This window comes from Sus scrofa, chromosome X (assembly GCF_054392235.1).
Source record: "Sus scrofa isolate SSC_HxYL_T2T_F1_AM1 chromosome X, Sscrofa_HxYL_maternal_Yorkshire_Landrace_v2.0, whole genome shotgun sequence".
Classification (NCBI taxonomy): domain Eukaryota; kingdom Metazoa; phylum Chordata; class Mammalia; order Artiodactyla; family Suidae; genus Sus; species Sus scrofa.
The window spans coordinates 37,297,368-37,316,053 of NC_139401.1; the positions used below are offsets into that span (position 1 = coordinate 37,297,368).

The 18,686-nt window shown below is 43.0% G+C and overlaps 1 long non-coding RNA gene across 1 annotated transcript in view; it reads left to right on the forward strand.

The window, feature by feature from the left end:
* The first annotated feature begins 4,936 nt into the window (after positions 1 to 4,936).
* Positions 4,937 to 18,686, forward strand: part of LOC146394544 (uncharacterized) — a 32,360-nt gene continuing 18,610 nt past the window's right edge. The window contains exons 1-2 of the long non-coding RNA XR_014835273.1: positions 4,937 to 5,023; positions 15,793 to 15,873. This is a non-coding gene — a long non-coding RNA (uncharacterized LOC146394544). The remainder of the gene's footprint in view (positions 5,024 to 15,792; positions 15,874 to 18,686) is intronic.

The window sequence follows — 18,686 nt, forward strand, 5'->3', positions numbered from 1 at the left end:
GTGTTATTGGTGGTAGTAGATTTGATCACCAGATTTTTCTGTTATAAATATAAAGGTATTTTCCTTTTGTAACTAGTAATTAACATGTGGAGAATATATTCTAAGATTCTATAAAGATCATTTTCTCTATTAGTCTTTCACCCAGTTGTTTTAGCACACATTGATGAAATTACACTCAATTGATTTTTATAATGATGGCTGCAAAATATCTGGATTCTTTTTTTTTTTTTTTGTCTTTTTAGGGCCCCACCCATAGCATATGGAGGTTCCCAGGCTAGGGGTCCAATCGGAGCTATAGCCATTGGACTACACCACAGCCACAGCAATGCAGGATCTGAGTCACATCTGTGGCCTACACCACAGCTCACAGCAACGCCAGATCCTTAACCCACTGAGTGAGGCCAGGGATTGAACCTGCGTCCTCATGGATACTAACTGTTTCCACTGAGCCACCATGGGAACTCCATAAAATATCTGGACTCAAACTTCAATAATCTGCCAATTTCTTTTCCCTCCCAGATTTATTGAGATACACTTGACATGTAACATTGTGTAAGTTTAAGATGTACAAAGTTTGATTCTTTACATTTGTATGTTACTATGTTGCAAAATGATTACCACCATAGCATTAGCTAACACCTCCATCCTGTCGCATAATTACCATTACTTTTTTGTTGTGAGAACATTTAAGATTTACTTTTTGCCAAGACATGGAAACAACCTAAATGTCCATGGACAGATGAGTGGATTAAGATGTGGTATATATACACAGTGGAATACTACTCAGCCATAACAAAGAAAATAATGCCACCTGCAGCAACATGGATGGAACTAGAGACTCTCATACTAAGTGAAGTAAGTCAGAAAGAGAAAGACAAATACCACATGATATTACTTATATCTGGAATCTAACACATGGCACAAATGAACCTTTCCCCAGAAAAGAAAATCACGGACATGGAGAATAGAATTGTGGTTGTCGGGCGGGGGGGGAAGTGGGATGGTTTGGGAATTTGGGGTTAATAGATGCAAACTATTGCCTTTGGAGTGGATAAGCAATGAGATCCTGCTGTATAGCACTGGGAACTACGTCTAGTCACTTATGATGAGGCATGATAATGTGAGAAAAAAGAATGTGTATATGTATGTGTGATGGGGTCACCTTGCTGTACAGTAGAAAACTGACAGAACACTGTAAACCAGCTATGATGGGAAAAATAAAAATCAATATAGAATTTTTTAAAAGATTTACTTTTTGCAGTATCCCATAAGTTTTGACATGTTGTGTTTCCATTTTGTTTTGCTTTGAGGTGTATCTGGATTTACGTTTGATTTCTTCTTTGACCTATTGGTTGTTCAAGAGCATGTTGTTTAATCTCCGTTTATTTGTCAATTTTCCAGTTTCCTCCCGTTATTGATTTATATTTTTATACCGTTGTGGTTGGCAAAGATACTTATGATCTCAATCTTAAATTTACTAAGACTTGTTTATGACCTATTATTTAATCTATCCTAAAGAATGTTCTGTGTGTGTATTCTGTTGCTGTTAGATGGAATATTCTGTATGTGTATGTTAGTTCCACTGGTTTAAAGTATGTTTCAAGTCCAGCATTTCCCTGATGACTTTTTGTCTGCATAATCTATCCATTGTTGAGAGTGGGGTATAGAATTCTCCTACTATTATTGGACTTTTGTCTATTTTCTCCTTCAGGTCTGTTAGTATTTGCTCCAATGTTGGGTGCATACATATTTATGATTATTTTATCTTCTTGACTAATCGACCCCCTTATCATTATATAATGACCATCTTTGTCTGATATAAGTGTAGCTACTCCTGCTCTCTTTTGCTTCAACTTGCATGGAATATCTTTTACCATCCCTTCATTTTGAGCCTATGTGTGTCCTTAAAGCTGAAGTGAATTTCATGTAGGTAGCATATAATTGTATCTGGTGTTTACCCATCCAGCTACTCTATGCCTTTTGATTGGAGAATTCAATCCATTAACATTTAGAGTAATTATCCATTGGTAAGGACCTTCTAATGACATCTTTCAAATGATTTTCCGGCCATTTTGTAGTTCCATTTTTTATCTTCCTTCCTGGCTGCCTTCCTCTGTAAAGTGATGATTTTCCTCAGTGGTATACTTTGATTCCCTTCTCTTTATCTTTTGTGTATGTATTGTACAGTTTTGCTTTACAGTTCCCATAAGGCTTACATAAAGCATCTCATATATATAACACTATCTTACACTGATAATTTCATTTTGATCGCATACAACTCTATCATTTTGCTACCTCCCCTTATATTTTTATGTCACCACTCACATCCTTTTACAGTGTGTAACCATTAACAAATAACTGAAGCTATAGCTATTTTAATACTTTTGTTCTTTAACATTTATACTAGAGTTAAGTAGTCACACATCACCATATGCGTGTTAGGGTATTCTGAATCTAACTCTACGCTTACCTTTATCGGTGCATTGTGTGTTATCATGTTACTAATTAGCATCCTTTTGTTTTAGCTTAAAGAACACTTTTCAGCATGTATTGCAAGACAGATTTAGGGGTGAGGAGTTTCCTTGGCTTTTGTGTAGTAGGAAAAGTTTTCTATTTTGTCTTCAATTCTGAAAGGCAGCTTTGCTGGGTAAAGTATTCTTGACTGGCAGTTTCTTTCTTTCAGGATCTTGAATATATCATCCCATTCTCTCCTGGCCTGCAAGGTCTCTGCTGAGAAAACCACTGACAGACTTATGGGAGTTGCCTTCTATGGAAGATTTTTTTTTCTTTTCCTGCTTTTAAAATTCACTTTGTCTTTGGTTTTAGGTCATTTCATTATGACATGTCTTGGAGAGGATTGTTTTGGACTGAAATTTTTAGCTGGCCTATTAGATTCATGAACATGAATGTTCAATCTGTTCCCAGGTTTGGGAAGTTCTCAGCCATTATTTCTTTAAATAAGTTTTCTACTCCTTTCCCCCTCTCTTCTCCTTCTGGAACTCCAATGATGTATATATTATTTATTTTATGATGTCCCATAATTCCCCTAGGCTTTCTTCCTTTTCCATTATTTTATCTTCTTGCTCCTTGATTTCAATTGATTTCTCTTTTCACTCAATGATTCTTCTGTTTGCTGAAGTCTGCTGTTGAAGCTCTCTATTGAATTCCTCGTTCAGTTATTGTTTTCTTCATCTCCAAAATTTCTGTTTGTTTCCACTTCATCTTTTTGTTGAATTTTTCATTCTGTTCTTTTACTATTTCCTAATGTTATTAAATCGTTTATCTGTGTTCTCTTGTAGCTCTCTGAGCATCTGTAGAACAGTTATTTTGGTTTTTTATGATTTTTATGTTTTTCATTATAGCTGGTTTTGAGTGCTCTGTCAATTTTCTACTGTACGGCATGGTGACCCAGTTACACGTACATGTATAGATTCTTTTTTCTCACATGATTATGCTCCATCATAAGTGACTAGATATAGTTCCCAGTGCTACACAGCAGGATGTCATTGCTTATCCACTTGTAGAACAGTTATTTTGAATTCTTTGTTGGGAAACTCCTGTATCTCCATTTCTCTGGGGCCAGTTACTGGAATTTTACTATATTCATTTGGTAAATTCATGTTTTCCTGATTCTTCCTGATCCCTATAGCCTTGAATTGGTCTGAGCATATTCAAAGAAGCAGTCACTCTTCCAGACCTTACAGACTGCATTCAGTAAGCAAGACTTTTGACTGCAGGAGGGGGCTTACTGGATCATGTCGTGACCCTAGGTCTACTAGTGCAGGGTGCTAAGTGTGGGGGCATGTGGCAGCACCTGGTCTGGGGAAGTGTGATGTCTCTTCAGCTCAGGCCACTGGGGTCGGCAGACTATATGGTCCTTGGTGGGTACTGTGGGCTGGAGGGAAGTCTGCAGTGGCTACAAGGGCTATTAGGGTCTTAAACGGTACCTCCAGTTCCAGTAGCCAGTGTAGGCAGTGGGGGTGGCCAGAGCTGGTGGTGTACACACACTTGGTTGTTGGGGCCAGCTGTAGCTGTCCATGCCATGGCTGAGGCTAGTTGCAGACACACTCGTAGTGATGGGAACCAGGATAAGTAGCCAGGGCCAGGATAACCCTGTGCTCTCTAGTGGTTGCAGGGGACCTGGCTGTTGACATGCTCTCCTGCAGCTGCATACTCCCTCCTGCTGGGTGTGCCACTGCAGTGAAGTCTGGTGATGGGTTCAGGCTGGGGGTGTGCAGGTGCAAAGCTGGAGGGGGTAGGTACAGGTGGGCGGGATGGTGCTGACCAGCAACAGAACATGCCCCGATCTGGGCCCACAAGCCACTGTGGAGGCCCTGGTTGTCCGTGAACTCACCTATGGCTGCACGCTCTCCCCCATGCTTGCAGGCTTCGGTGAAAGCCAGTGACTGGCATTGGGCCAGTGGCATGCAGGTGCACAGCTGCAGGGGCTTGGCTCCAGAATGTGCAGGGCACTGGGGTCAGCTGGGACTGGGGGTGGGGAGCGGCTAGGCTGTGGTTTTGCACTCAGGCAGCCGCAGAAGCTCCAGCTGGCTGCAAGCATGGGTCCAGGGCACTAGCAGAGGTGGGGAGGGACTCAGACAGCTGGCATCTTACACTTGCCCAGCCACAGAGACCTCAATGGCTGCAGGTGTGATCCCACTTCCAGTGGGGTTTGGGGTGGGTAGGAGAGGGAGCAGGGCAGGTGGGGATTCCGGTGGCCAACAGAGGACCTACGGGGGCAAAAGCTGGCAAGACCATCAGGGTGATGGCAGCACCTGGGCTGGCCATGGGCTTCATCAGTGGAGAAATCTGTTGCGTTTTTCTGCAGGGCGGGTCTCTGGGAACTACCATCTCTCCCACCGCGTGTCTGCTATTAACAGCCCCTGCCTTTCTTCCACGTTCCTCCCCAGCTGTATTTAACATCTCAGCTCTGCTGGTGGGGTGGGATGAACCGGAAGGGGAACTTGCGTGCAGTGTCCCAGAAACAGAGGAAGCTGTCCCTCACCCGCCTCTTAAGGAAGAGGTAAGTGCCCGGGGAGGGGAACTCTTGTGAGCTGGAAAGTTCCTTGCCGGCCCTGAACATTGCTGCTGCGGGATGGGATGCTGTGGGCAAAAGGAATTGGTTTTTCTTCTCCTTTTGTGCGATTATTCTCAGGTTTTTTTGTTCCACGGTGTTGCTAAAAGTTCCCGAGTGGACTCTAGAGGTCTCCCAGAGCTGTGTTTGTTCAGGAATAGTGTCCCATCATTGATCTTTGCAGGAGACCGGGAAACTGGCTTCTATGTCACGATTTAGACTATAACCTAATTCTCACTTAAGAATGACCCTATTGCGGGAGTTCCCGTGGTGGCGCAGTGGTTAACGAATCCGACTAGGAACCATGAGGGTGCAGGTTCAATCCCTGGCCTTGCTCAGTGGGTTAACAATCCGGCGTTGCCCTGAGCTGTGGTGTAGGTTGCAGACGCGGCTCGGATCCCGTGTTGCTGTGGCTGTGGTGTAGGCCAGCGGCTACAGCTCCGATTAGACCCCTAGCCTGGGAACCTCCATATGCCGCAGGAACGGCCCAAGACATAGCAAAAAGACAAAAAAAAAAAAAAAAAAAAAAAAAAAAAAGAATGACCCTATTGGGAGTTCCCGTCGTGGCGCAGTGGTTAACAAATCCGACTAGGAACCATGAGGTTGCAGGTTTGGTCCCTGGCCTCGCTCTGTGGGTTCAGGGTCCAGTGTGGTGAGCTGTGGTGTAGGTTGTAGACGTGGCTTGGATCTGGCGTTGCTGTGGCTGTGGTGTGGGTGGCAGCTACAGCTCTGATTTGACCCCAGCCTCGGAACCTCCATATGCTGCAGGTGTGGCCCTAGAAAAAGAAAGACAAAAAAAAGAATGACCCTATTAAGAAATGGCATTATTTTGCTTGGAGAGAAGGCTTCAGAGTGACTCAATAATATTTTTGAAAGCTACTTTTTTCTGTTTATTTGACTCATAAAGGATTTCTACCAGACAGAAAAGGCCAGTTATTGTCCATATCATGTGTGTGTGTTATGAAATAAAGTTGCATGAGGAAGAAGTTAAGTTATAAAAGGACAGAATTTCTCAACTCTCAGTGTTGTTGGGTAAAAAGCAAATTGCTGATGGAGGCTAAAAATCTGACCCCTAGCGATTTCTAAAAATTCAACATAAGATAAACCAGGTGGCCTGAGATTCTTTTCAAACTGTTGTCTTTATTATCTTGTGGTGGTGGTTGGGCAATGGAATCATCTCAGCCATTGGATACTCCTGTTAATAATACTAACAGATTAGCAATTTTCAAGGAATTTGGATACTGTAAAGTGTAAGAAGAAACTCAGTTCTGATAGATACTTTTTTGTGGACAAAAGGAAGCACTAAGAAAGATTGTATATGGGCGTTCCCGTTGTGGCTCAGTGGAAACGAATCTGACTAGTATCCATGAGGACGCAGGTTTGATCCCTGGCCTTGCTCAGTGGGTTAAGGATCCAGCGTTGCCATGAGCTGTAATGTAGGTTGCAGATGTGGCTCAGATCTGGTGTTGCTGTGACTGTGGTGTGGGTGGCAGCTACAGCTCTGATTTGACCCCAGCCTTGGAACCTCCACATGCTGCAGGTGTGGCCCTAAAAAAAAAAAAAAAAAAAAAAAAAAAAAAAAAAAAAAAAAGTGGTACATGAAAGTGGCCACTGAGTTTACTTTATTGATCTTACTCTGAGAAATATACCTAACATTTGGAAACAGCCCAAAGTATTATATTCTGAAACTTTGTCCTTCAGAAATGACTACGCCAAATATAGTAAATCTGACAGATAAAAAACCAGGCTTGGAGATCCTGCTGCAGTGAAGTAGGTTAAGAATCCGCAGTTGCCACGCCTGTGGCATAGGTCGAAGCTGTACTCAGATTCCATCCCTGGCCTGAGAACTTCCATATGCTGCAGGTGTGGCTGAAAAAAAAAAAATAGGCTCAAAAGATCTTCCTAAGTTTTAGAATTACATTAGAATATTAAGTAATCACCAAGTTTACCCTTATGTTCCATCACTTGATTGCTAAACATTGCTTCCTCTTTTCAGTCATGCAATTCCCAATTAAGTAACCATAAAATCACTAGCCCTCCCACTCACATAGAAAAAAGTTTAAACATCACTCTTTGCGGTCAGAGGGGAGGAAAATTGAGGACATATGGAAGGTATCACTTTCGTCTTTCTTGAGATTTCAGAGCAAATTTCAGATTTTGTATTGGTTGATAAGAAAAAAGAATCAGGCTCTCCAAACACCTCCTAGGGATAGTTCATGAGCCTGTGGAGTTCCCATTGTGGTGCAATGGAAATGAATTCGACTAGTATCCTTGAGGATGTGGGTTCGATCCCTGGCCTCACTCATTGGATTGAGGATCTGGCATTGCCGCAAGCTATGGCGTAGGTCACAGACGCGGCTTGGATTCAGCATTGCTGTGGCTGTGGCGTAGGCCTGCATTTGCAGCTCAGATTTGACCCCTAGCCTGGGAACTTCCATATGCCACAGGTACAGCCGTAAAAAAAATTAAAAAGGAAAAAAAATGCATTTTGAGAAACCTCCTTCCTCTGTAAGACAGTGTATGTCAAAGGGTGTGGAGATGGAAACGGGGGAAAATGAACCATTAATAAATGATACTAGTGTTAATTAGAGGGAGTGAAACAAAATAGGGAATATTAAGATAAAATAGAGTGATTCTTTCTCCTTGCTTTAAAAAAAAAAAAGTAAATAGTGTTCCAATGGATTGCAGTTTGGCCCCGATTTTCCACTTCTTTCTTTATCCATGTCATCTGCAGTGTGAGCTCACAGTTTCTTCGGTTGAGGGGAGGAGGCTGTTGGCTCACCCCTTGAATCTGGGCGAGACTTGTGACTTGCCTGGACCATTAGAAAGCAGTGGAATCGATGTGGGTTCCAGAGTCTAGGCCTCAAGAAAGTAGGCATGCACCTCCTTCGTCTTTCACACCCCTACCTCTTCCATGACCTGCCCAGGCTCGCTTGCTCCAAGGTGAACCATGTAGGCCGGAGCAGATTCAGCCTGGCAGTGCCAGCCAAGACCCCAGACATAGGAGAGAGAGCCCGAGAGGAACAGAACTTCCTGGGCAACCCGTGGCTGCCCGAGGATGCGTAGGTGAGCCCAGCTCCCATCAACAGAATCACTCACAGAACTTCTAGGTCCACGGCAAGTCGTAAAGCGTTCTTGTTTTACGACTCCAATTTTAGAGTAATTTGTTACATGGCAAATATAAGCTGTATGAAAAACTCAGGAAAAAAATCCTGAAGGGGCCCAGAATGAGCATTGAAGGTGATGGTATTCACGCTTACATTGTATGGGAAAGTTTTCGGGCGATTAGCATAACATAACAAACATGCTGGTTTTACCATGAGTTATACTTGCTTTGAAAATCCCTGGAATCATGGATACCACAGGGGTTGCCATGTAGAAAATACAGGTCCTTTCTTTTAGACCATTCTAACCCAATAACTAGCACGTTGTTCCACCTATGTAGAAAAGAAGCTATCTGGGGAGTTCCCCTTGTGGCTCAGTGGTAACGAACCTGACTAGGATCCATGAGGATGTGGGTTCAATCCCTGGCCTCGCTCAGTGGGTTAAGGATCTGGCATTGCTGTGAACTATGGTGTAGGTTGCAGATGTGGCTTGGATCCGGCGTTGTTGGGACTGTGGTGGAGGCCAGCAGCTGCAGCTCCAATTGGACCCCTAGCCTGGGAACTTCCATATGCTGGAGATGTGGCCCTAAAAAGACCAAAAAATAAAAACAAGAAAGAAAGGAAGAAAAGAAAAGAAACAAGCTATCTGGCAATCTCATTCTCTGAAATCAAAGTAGAAACTGGGGATGAGGGCAGGAGAAATTGGCTGAGCCGCCAAAATAGAGCTAAAATCCACCAGCAGTACATTCATCTCTGCTGAAGCCAATCTGAAATTTACTCAGAGCTTTTTTGATGCTTAGCGTAACAAGCTTAGTGGTCTTAGTCCCAAATCCGTAGTTGATGAGAAGTGGCAAGTTAGAAGAAGAGAAAAGAATTACTAGAGGTCTATGCACATTGGTAACAAGTGACATCTGAGGACCTAAGGAAAAGGAAATGAAAGAAATGCTACAAGCAGATACAAAAACTCAGAAGCCTAGCAACCTGGGGTCATTCAGTATAAGGGAAAATAAGTCCGTATCCCACAGACAAAGGCATCTTTGTACTCTATTTCTTCATTCATTCACTCATTCACTCATTCACATGCAACAAAGGCTATATACACTCAGCTTATTTTTTTTTTTTTTTTGATCAGTACACTGGCCAGAACCTAAAGGGCTGGGAATATTAATTGTTTGACACAGTAACATTTGTAGCAACAGTGATGTTTTTAATTCACAAAAGAGTTAAATCATGTTAAGTCAGCTAAAATATTCATGCAGGTTGGTTAAGATTTTTGCCTATGTCGGTGTTCCCGTCAAGGCTCAGCAGTAACAAACCTGGCATAGTATGTATGAGTACATGGGTTCAATCCCTGGCCTCGCTCAATGGATTAAAAATCCCGTGTTGCCGTGAGCTGTGGTGCAGGTTGCAGACGTGGCTCTGATCTGGCGTCGCTGTGGCTGTAGTGTAGGCTTGGCAGCTACAGCCACAGCGATTCAATCCCTAGCCTGGGAACCTCCATATGCCATGAGTGTGGCCCGAAAAAAAGAGGAAGAGCTTTGCCTATGTCTAAAGGGTAAATTTGGAGGTTCCGTCACAGCTCAGCAGAAACAAATCTGATTAGTAACCATGAGGTTCGATCTCTGGACTCTCAGTGGGTTAAGGATCCAGTGTTGGCATGAGCTGTGGTGTAGGTCACAGATGCGGCTCGGATCTGGCATGGCTGTGGCTGTGGGGTAGGCCAGCGGCTCCAGCTCTGATTTGCTCCTAGCCTGGGAACCTCCATATGCCTCAGATGCAGCCCTAAAAAGACAATAAATAAATAAATGGTAAATTTTAAGTTGTCTGCAAAGTACAGACACTGAGAATGACTCATTCCAGGGTGCTCCTACATGGCTTAAGTTTTGCATTATTAATATATAATAAGTCAGTTTGCCTAATGCAAGTTTTGTGGAATTAGCATGTCCGGTTCCAGTACAGAAATGTGCACATTTGTTGGAAAAAGGAAAGGCGAACTCGTGTAGCTTTTCCTTTAAAGAGGCAAAATTTGTTTATAACTAATTTCAAGAGAAAAATAATGAGGTTGCTTTAAAAATGGGGAGGGAAAGACCAAATTACATGATATTTGAGGCATTAAAAGAAGAAAAATTGTTTTCTTCTTCTAAAAATAACTCCTTAAATCTTCTGCTGAAAGTAAAAAATATCAAATACACTAACATTTTCTTTTTTTTTTTTTTAACTTCTCTCTGGTATTTAAAAACAGAATCAGTTATTTTCAGAAATGAGGAAGTTTTGACCTATTAGGTAAAGTTCTGCTGCAGGTGGTATTGATCGCTTTCCTGTGATATTGGATATAATAAGATATTGATATTGAGCTGCTCTAACAAATGAGCCAATCCGAGGAAGGGGTCGTGGGAACCCTGATTTGCAGCCCATGGATCAGACACACACACACACACACACACACACACACACACACACACACACACACACACACACACACACACACACACACACACACGGCTCTCAGCCAGATCTCCTAGAACCTTTGTAATTTCCTAAGCACTAAAGGTGCCCGGAACGTCTTTTGTTCTAAGACTTGGTCTCTGACTCATCTCTTAGAATTTCCCAAATCATGGGAGCATCTTTGGTTCTAATGCAGTGGCTCTTGCTGGGCTTCTAGAGCGCTTTAGGCTAGGGGCTGGCCACCTGAAAGACCAAGCCATAATGAGAAGCAGGGACGTGTCAGCCCTACTCCCCCATCCCCCAGAGTGGGAAGAGGGATGGAGGTTGAGTTAATAATGGATCCCGCCTATGAGATGAAGCTTGCATAAAAAGCTCTGAACTGCTGCGTTGGGAGAACCTCCGCGATGCTGAACACATCGAGGTTCCGAGAGGGTGGCACAGCCTGGGAGGGCGTGGAATCTCTGCCACTCCTCCCCCACACCTCGCCCTCTGCGTCTCTTCCATCTGGCTGTTCCCGAGATGGGTCCTTTGAACATGAACTGGTAATCTAGTGAGGACAATGTTCTCCTGAATTCTTTGAGCTGCTCTAACAAATGAGCCAATCCGAGGAAGGGGTCGTGGGAACCCTGATTTGCAGCCCATGGATCAGAAGTACGGATGACACTGTGGGACTTGATGGGCATCTGAAATGGGAGCAGTCTTGGGGGACGGAGCCTTTAACTTGCGGATTCTGTTGCTAACTCCAAGTAGATTGTGTCAGCACTGAAATGAATTGGAGGACACCCAGCTGGTGTTGAAGAATTGGTCAGGGTGGGGGAAATTGCACACAGTTGGATGACGAAGTGAAATAGTGTTGAGAGGAGAGACAGAGCTTTTCCTTCTCGCCCCCGCCCCCACACTTTTGGGCTGCTTCCCTCCTCGGTGACAGGTCCAGGACTAGCCGTCATGCTCTGCATTGGGACATTTCATTCACTGAGGTCTGGGAAGCAAGGAGCCATCCCACACAGAGGGGGCTCTGACCAAGAGGGAATGAAAAGAGGCATCAGAGGGATCAGAGAGGAAGCACGTAGTTGATGTCCTATACCCAGCTAAACACTCAATATGAGGCAGAACAAGGACATTTTCTGACTTCTGTTTCCTTTTTTTTTCTTTATTGAATAACGTATTGATATATAATCTATGTAAAGCAAAGTGTATAATGAACACTAATCTTAAGTATACAACTCAATAAGTTGTTAACATATGTGGGCACCATGTAACACCCATGCAGATCAAGATATAGAACATTCTAGACCCTATTTCCCTCATGCCCCTTGACAGTCAATATCCTGCCCCTTAGTAATCACATTCTGACTGCTAATAGCATATGCTTATTTTGCAAGCTCTTGAATTTCATATAAATAGAATCCTGTACTACATGCAGTTCTGTGTGTCTTTTGCTCAGAAATCTTCTCATGATTCATGTTGTGTGCAGCAAGAGTTTGCTTTTATTGTGGTATAATCTTCAATTATATGATGCCACTGAAATGCATTTATCCATTAATAAACATTTGGTTTGTTTTCAATTTTTGGTTATCAGAAGAAAGCTGCTCTAAACATTCTTGTACACCTTTTGATAGAAATGCATTCATTTCTCTTGGGCATATATTATATAGGAGTCAGATTCCTAGATCATAAGATAGTGTGTGTTTAGCTACTGTCAGACTTTTCCAAAGTCATTGTCCCAGCTGATATTCCTTCTAGCACACTATGAAGGTATAGCAATTAAGACAGTTTTTTTGTTGTTGTTGTTTGGTTGGGTTTGTTTTGTTTTGTTTTTTAAAAGGGAGTTCCCGTTGTGGTGCAGTGGAAATGAATCCAACTAGGAACCATGAGGTTGTGGGTTCGATCCCTGGCCTCACTCAGTGGGTTAAGGATCCGGCGTTGCCATGAGCTGTGGTATAGGTTGCAGACATGGCTCAGATCTGGCATGGCTGTGGCTGTGGCTGGCACCTGTAACTCTGATTCGACCCCTAGCCTAGGAATCTCCATATGCTGAGGGTGCAGCCCTGAAAAAAAAAAAAAAAAAGAGTGTGGTATAAAGGCGAGGATATAAAATAGGCTCAGACTTCCCATATGGCTCAAAACGTAAACTAGGCTATATTTTTTTCACATTTTAAGTTAATAAAGGATTGTCTTTTCTATAAATGGTACTGGAGCAATTATATATCCACATGGAATAGTATAAACCTTGAGCTCTACCTCAAATTAGAGATTAGCATAGACTTAAGTAACCTAAATGGAAAAAGTAACAAACAAAACTTTAGAATTAAACGTAAGGAGTTCCTGTCATGGAGCGCTGGAAACGAATCCAACTAGGAACCATGAGGTTGCGGGTTCGATCCCTGGCCTTGCTCCGTGGGTTAAGGCTCTGGTGTTGCCATGAGCTGTGGTATAGGTCACAGATGTGGCTGTGGCATAGGCCGGCAGATGTAGCTCCGATTCAGCCCCTCGCCTGGGAACCTCCATATGCCACAGGTACGGCCCTAAAAAGCCAAAAATAAATAAATAAAACATAAGAGGAATTCCCATTGTGGCATAGTGTCTGTGAGGATGCCAGTTCAATCCCTGACCTCCCTCGGTGGGTTAAGGATCCAGCGTTGCTGTCAGCATGAGGCGAGTCGCAGATGCGAGGCAGATCTCACAGAGCTGTGGCTGTGGCGTAGGCCGGCAGCTGCAACTCTGATTCAACCCCAGGAACTTCCACATGCCACAGGTGTGGCCCTAAAAAAAGAGACAGAGAGACTATATTATGATCTTGGGGGTAGACACAGATTTTATAAACAGTATGCAATGAGCACTAACCGTAAAAGAAAAAAATTAAAAATCAGCCTTTATAAAATGAGGAACTTCTGTTCATCCAAAGTGTTAAGGAAGTGAAAAGACAAGTCACAGACTTGTGAAGATATTTACTATATATATATATATCCATAAAGGACTCATATTCCAAATATACAAGGAACTCCTACAGACCTATAGCAGAGACAAAAAAAAAATCCTAAATGGACAAAACACTTGGACACTCACTTCTCAACAAAATACATGTAAATAACCAATAAGCATGAAAAAATTCTCCATATTATCAGCCATCAGGAAAATGCAAATTAGGATCACAAGGCAATGCCACCTCATGTGGACCAATACAGCTAAAAGTGAAAACCATTTGGTGATAATAGGGACAGGGAGCAATTGGAGTGCCAAGATAGTTTCAGATTTTTAGGTACACTAAAATTAACCCCCGTAACTCTTTCTTAAGAAGTCGCTTGAGCCTGTATGTTTGAAAAATGAGGAAGTCATCTAAAGCGAATGAGGAAATGGGATCTAGAAAGCAAGTTTTCTAACCTAGGAGAGCAGAGAAAGAATGTCCCAGCATTGTGGTTGTGCCGTATTTCAGGCTGAGCAAATATTTCAGACAGAAGCAGGAGAAAAGAATGCCCCAACAAGGTCTCCAAGAAATGAACCTGATGGAATAAGTGGTAGAGAGCTGGGTTTCTTGAGCATATGGTAAAAGCATTGATAGGAGTTTTAAAAAGAAATAAGGGAATCCATTCAGACATCCCTCTAGGAATATTCTCTGTTTAGTGGTATAGACATGATATTAGATCCATAGAGAAGGGAAAATTATACTAACACACAACTCAGGGAGTTCCCCTTGTGGTGTGGTGAAAATGAACCTGACTAGTATCCATGAGGATGTGGTTCGATCCCTGGCCTCGCTCAGTGGGTTAAGGATCCCGTGTTGCCATGAGCTGTGGTGTAGGTCACAGATAGGGCTCGGATCCCGCATTGCTGTGGCTGTGGTGTAGGCTGGCAGCTGCAGCTCTGATTCGACATCTAGCCTGGGAACCTCCATATGCCGCTGGTGCGGCCCTAAAAAGACAAAAAAAAAAAAAAACCCTAACACACAACTCAGCTGAAAGTTAACATCATCTATCATCATGCAATATTATAATGGCATGATAATGTGAATGTTTATTAGTTTTCTTTCTTTTTTTAAGATGAAAAAAAAATTGATTAGTGGAGTTCTGTCGTGGTGCAGCAGAAACAAGTCCGACTAGGAACCATGAAGTTGTGGGTTTGATCCCTGGCCTTACTCAGTGGGTTAAGGATCCGGCGTTGCCACGAGCTGTGGTGTAGGTTGCAGATGCGGCTCGGATCTGGCATGGCTGTGGCTCTGGCGTAGGCCGGTGGCAACAGCTCCAATTGGACCCCTAGCCTGGGAACCTACATATGCCACGGGCGTGGCCCCCCAAAGACAAAAAGACCCCCCCCAAAAATTTATTAGTAAAAAGTTTTTTTGTTTTTTTTTCTTAATTTTATTTTTTAATTATCTCCCCAGTACAATTTTCTTTTCTACTGTACAGCATGGTGACCCAGTTAAACATACACGTACACATTCTATTTTCACACATTATCATGCTCCATCATAAGTGATCAGACATAGTTCCCAGTGCTACACAGCAGGATCTCATTGCCTATCCATTCCAAAGGCAACAGTTTGCATCCATTAACCCCAAGCTCCCATTCCCTCCCTCTTCCCCTTGGCAACCACAATTCTATTCTCCAAGTCCATGACTTTCTTTTCTGTGGGAAGGTTCATTTGTGCTGTATATTTGATTCCAGATATAAGTGATATCATATGGTATTTGTTTTTCTCTTTCTGACTTACTTCACTCAGGATGAGAGTCTCTAGTTCCATCCATGTTGCTGCAGGTGGCATTATGTCATTCTTTTTTATGGCTGAGTTGTATTCCATTGTGTCTATATACCACATCTTCTTAATCCAATCATCTGTCAATGGACATTTGGGTTGTTTCCATGTCTTGGATATTGTGAATAGTGCTACAATGAACATGAGGGTGCATGTGTCTCTTAAGTAGAGTTTTGTCCGGATATATGCCCAAGAGTGGGATTGCTGGGTCATATGGCAGTTCTATGTATAGATTTCTAAGGTACCTCCATACTATTCTCCATAGTGGTTGTACCAGCTTACATTCCCACCAACAGTGCCGGAGGGCTCCCTTTTCTCCACACCCCCTCCAACATTTGTTATTTGTGGTAGTTTTCTAATTTTAGAATTAATACAAGCACACATCACTTTATTGTGCTTCTCTTTATTGTGATTTGCAGATATTGTGTTTTTTACAAACTAGAGATTTCTGGCAACCCTGCATGGAGCAAGACTATGGGCAGCATTATTTTTTAATCCAGGTATGTACATTGTTTCCTTAGACATAATACTCTTGCACACTTCATAGACTACAGTATAGTATAAACGTAACTTTTATATATGTACTAGGAATCCAAAAAATTTGTGTGACTTACTTTACTGAGATACTCATTTTATTGTGGTGGTCTGGGAATTCTAATCTCTGAAGTCTACCTGTAGACAAATCGCAGAAGAATTAGGTGTATAGAAAAAAAAGAAAGAAAAAGGTCTGAAAATGTGCACACCAAAATATTGATACGATAATCAGAGGAAGTTAAGAGGGATTTGGAGTTAGGTGAAAGGGAATTCTCACTTTCACTCCATGTTGGTTTATGTTATGTTGCTTTTTTGGATGTTTTGATCAGATTTCCCGTGATCCGTTTTGTGCATAGATGTTGTTTACAAAACATTAGCCTATGCTACGTTTTGGTGGGAAACGCAGTTCCGGTCAGCTCATCTTATGATGTCTTTCCTCTTTTGAAAACTTTTCAAGGCTTCCTACTGCCTCAGAACAGAGCCCTGACTTTTTAACGGAACCTGAAAGAGATTGTGTTTCCTTCTTTGGCTTCACTTCTTTACTTCTTGGTATTGTACCTAATCATATTGATATTATAACTAATATATGTGTCATCCTGCTACCTGCCTACTAGTAATACTGGACCCTTGTGGGGAAGAGCACCAGTTCATGATCTTTTGTCTGCAAAATACACTCAGCCTTTGCCCAAGGTTGACAGTCCCAAAGTTCTCACAGCCTTAAGCTCAAAGTCTAGGGATGTTGTAATTTCTATTTGCAAGCCAGTCAATTCTCAGTTAACCGCCAAGAGCACAAGGCCAGCATTAAGCTTTCCATCTTTCCCTCCTAGAGCTACAGGTTTATTGGATACATGATTTTCTTCCCAAGTGACTATAGGCAACATGTTGAACAAGGACTTCACCTCTATATGATGGAAATCGTGACTTTTTCAGCCTTCAGTGTCGGTTTCTTTGCCAGCCCAACAGATCTCTGTGAAAGTCATTCATTTTACATTTTGTGGCAGCATGCCCCACTTCCGATCTCCATCTCTTTGCCAGTAAATCAGGATTAGGCTCTGCTGCAATAACAACAACTCCCAAATCCCAATGGCTGAAAGCAATAAAAGTTTACCTCTTGCTAGACTACATGACCATTGCACGGTGGCTGGGGGTGAGAGGAGACTCTGTTCCAACATTTTCCTCCTTTATGGACCCACGCTGGGGCAGGCTCCATCTTCTTGCTGCTACTATGTGCTAAGGACATTCTATGCCTCATCTCATTGAAGCCTCACAATGATTATTCCTGCTTTTCAGAAGAGGATATTGAGGCATACAGATATTAAGCAATGTTGCCAGTGTCATACTTCTAGGAAACACAGCAGTTGGGATTTGAATCTGGGTGGTGGGTCTCCCACCAAACTTAACTACTACCAAAAAAACCTCTGTAGAATAACGATGAAAGAACAAGGTCAATGAACCAAGATATGGAACTTCCTGAGACGGAGTGTAGGAGTTGACCTCAAAAGATGACCTTGGAAGAGAATTCTTTCTTCCTTTCTTTCTTTTTTTCCTTTTTGTCTTTTGTCCATTTTTTAGGCCCGCACCCGCAGCATTTTTTAGGGTTCCAATTGGACCCCTAGCCTGGGAACCTCCATATGCTGCGGGAGCAGCCTTAGAAAAGGCAAAAAGCCAAAAAAAAAAAAAAAAGAAGAAGAAGAAGAAGAAGAATGTATGGGCATGATTTTGGAGTCCTAGTAGATCGAATGGCTAGGGGTCGAATGGAGCTTCAGCTGCCAGCCTACACCACAGCCACAGCAACACCAGATCGGAGCTAAGTCTGCGACCTACACCACAGCTCATGGCAGTGCTGGATCCCTAACCCATTGAGTGAGGCCAGGGATCAAACCTGCATCCTCATGGATACTAGTCAGATTTGTTTCCACTGAGCCATGATGGGAACTCCTCAAACCTAGAAGTTTAATTAGTGACAATACAGGAGCAAAATTAGGTTACAATGTTAAGTAAACAGTTAACAATTGAGTGAGAATAACATGCATCTATTCTAGTAATTCCATTTACTTTGACAAAATGCTTGGGGCATAATCCTCGAATATAATGTCGTATGATTCCCAGATCTAGTTTTACTGTAAGTCCTGGAGTATCTGTGATCATCTGGAAAGATTGGATGTGAGAGCTGGATGCCTATGGGGAGGGGGCTGGTGTTGCTTGAAGCCCTAGGAGCTCTGTGGATGGTCAACCCGTTCTAGGTGGGAAAGAACCATCCTGAACGGAGAAAGCTCAGTTCCTCTGACAGACGTGCTCCAGGAACCGGGCAGGGTGTACTGGGGAGGAGCTCGAGGTCCTGGGTCCCTTCGTCTCCTGCTGTGGGATAAGAGTTCAGGTCTCGGAGTCCCTGTCCTGGTGCAGTGGAAACAAACCTGACTAGTATCCATGAGAACGCAGGTTCAATACCGCCTGCGTTAGGGATAAATGGGAGGGGTCTTCCCTCTTGGGCGCGCTTTGTGGGCACTTCTGTGGAAGTAAAGAGCCTTGTCGGGACCGCCCTGTGTTCATGTGTCTCACTTTCCGACCCTGTCGATCCAAGCCAGAGTCACTTTTTCCCAACAAGATGAAATGTCACCTTTCTGAGAGAGGTCGGCTCTGCTCATCTCATCTAAAACAGCAGCCCTGCCACTGTTCCCCCCCTGGACCCGGCCCCTCAGTGTTACTTCTTACGTGTTCTTACTTCTCTATAGCACATGGTACACTCTGCACATGCTTGTGTATTGTCTGCCTCTCCACG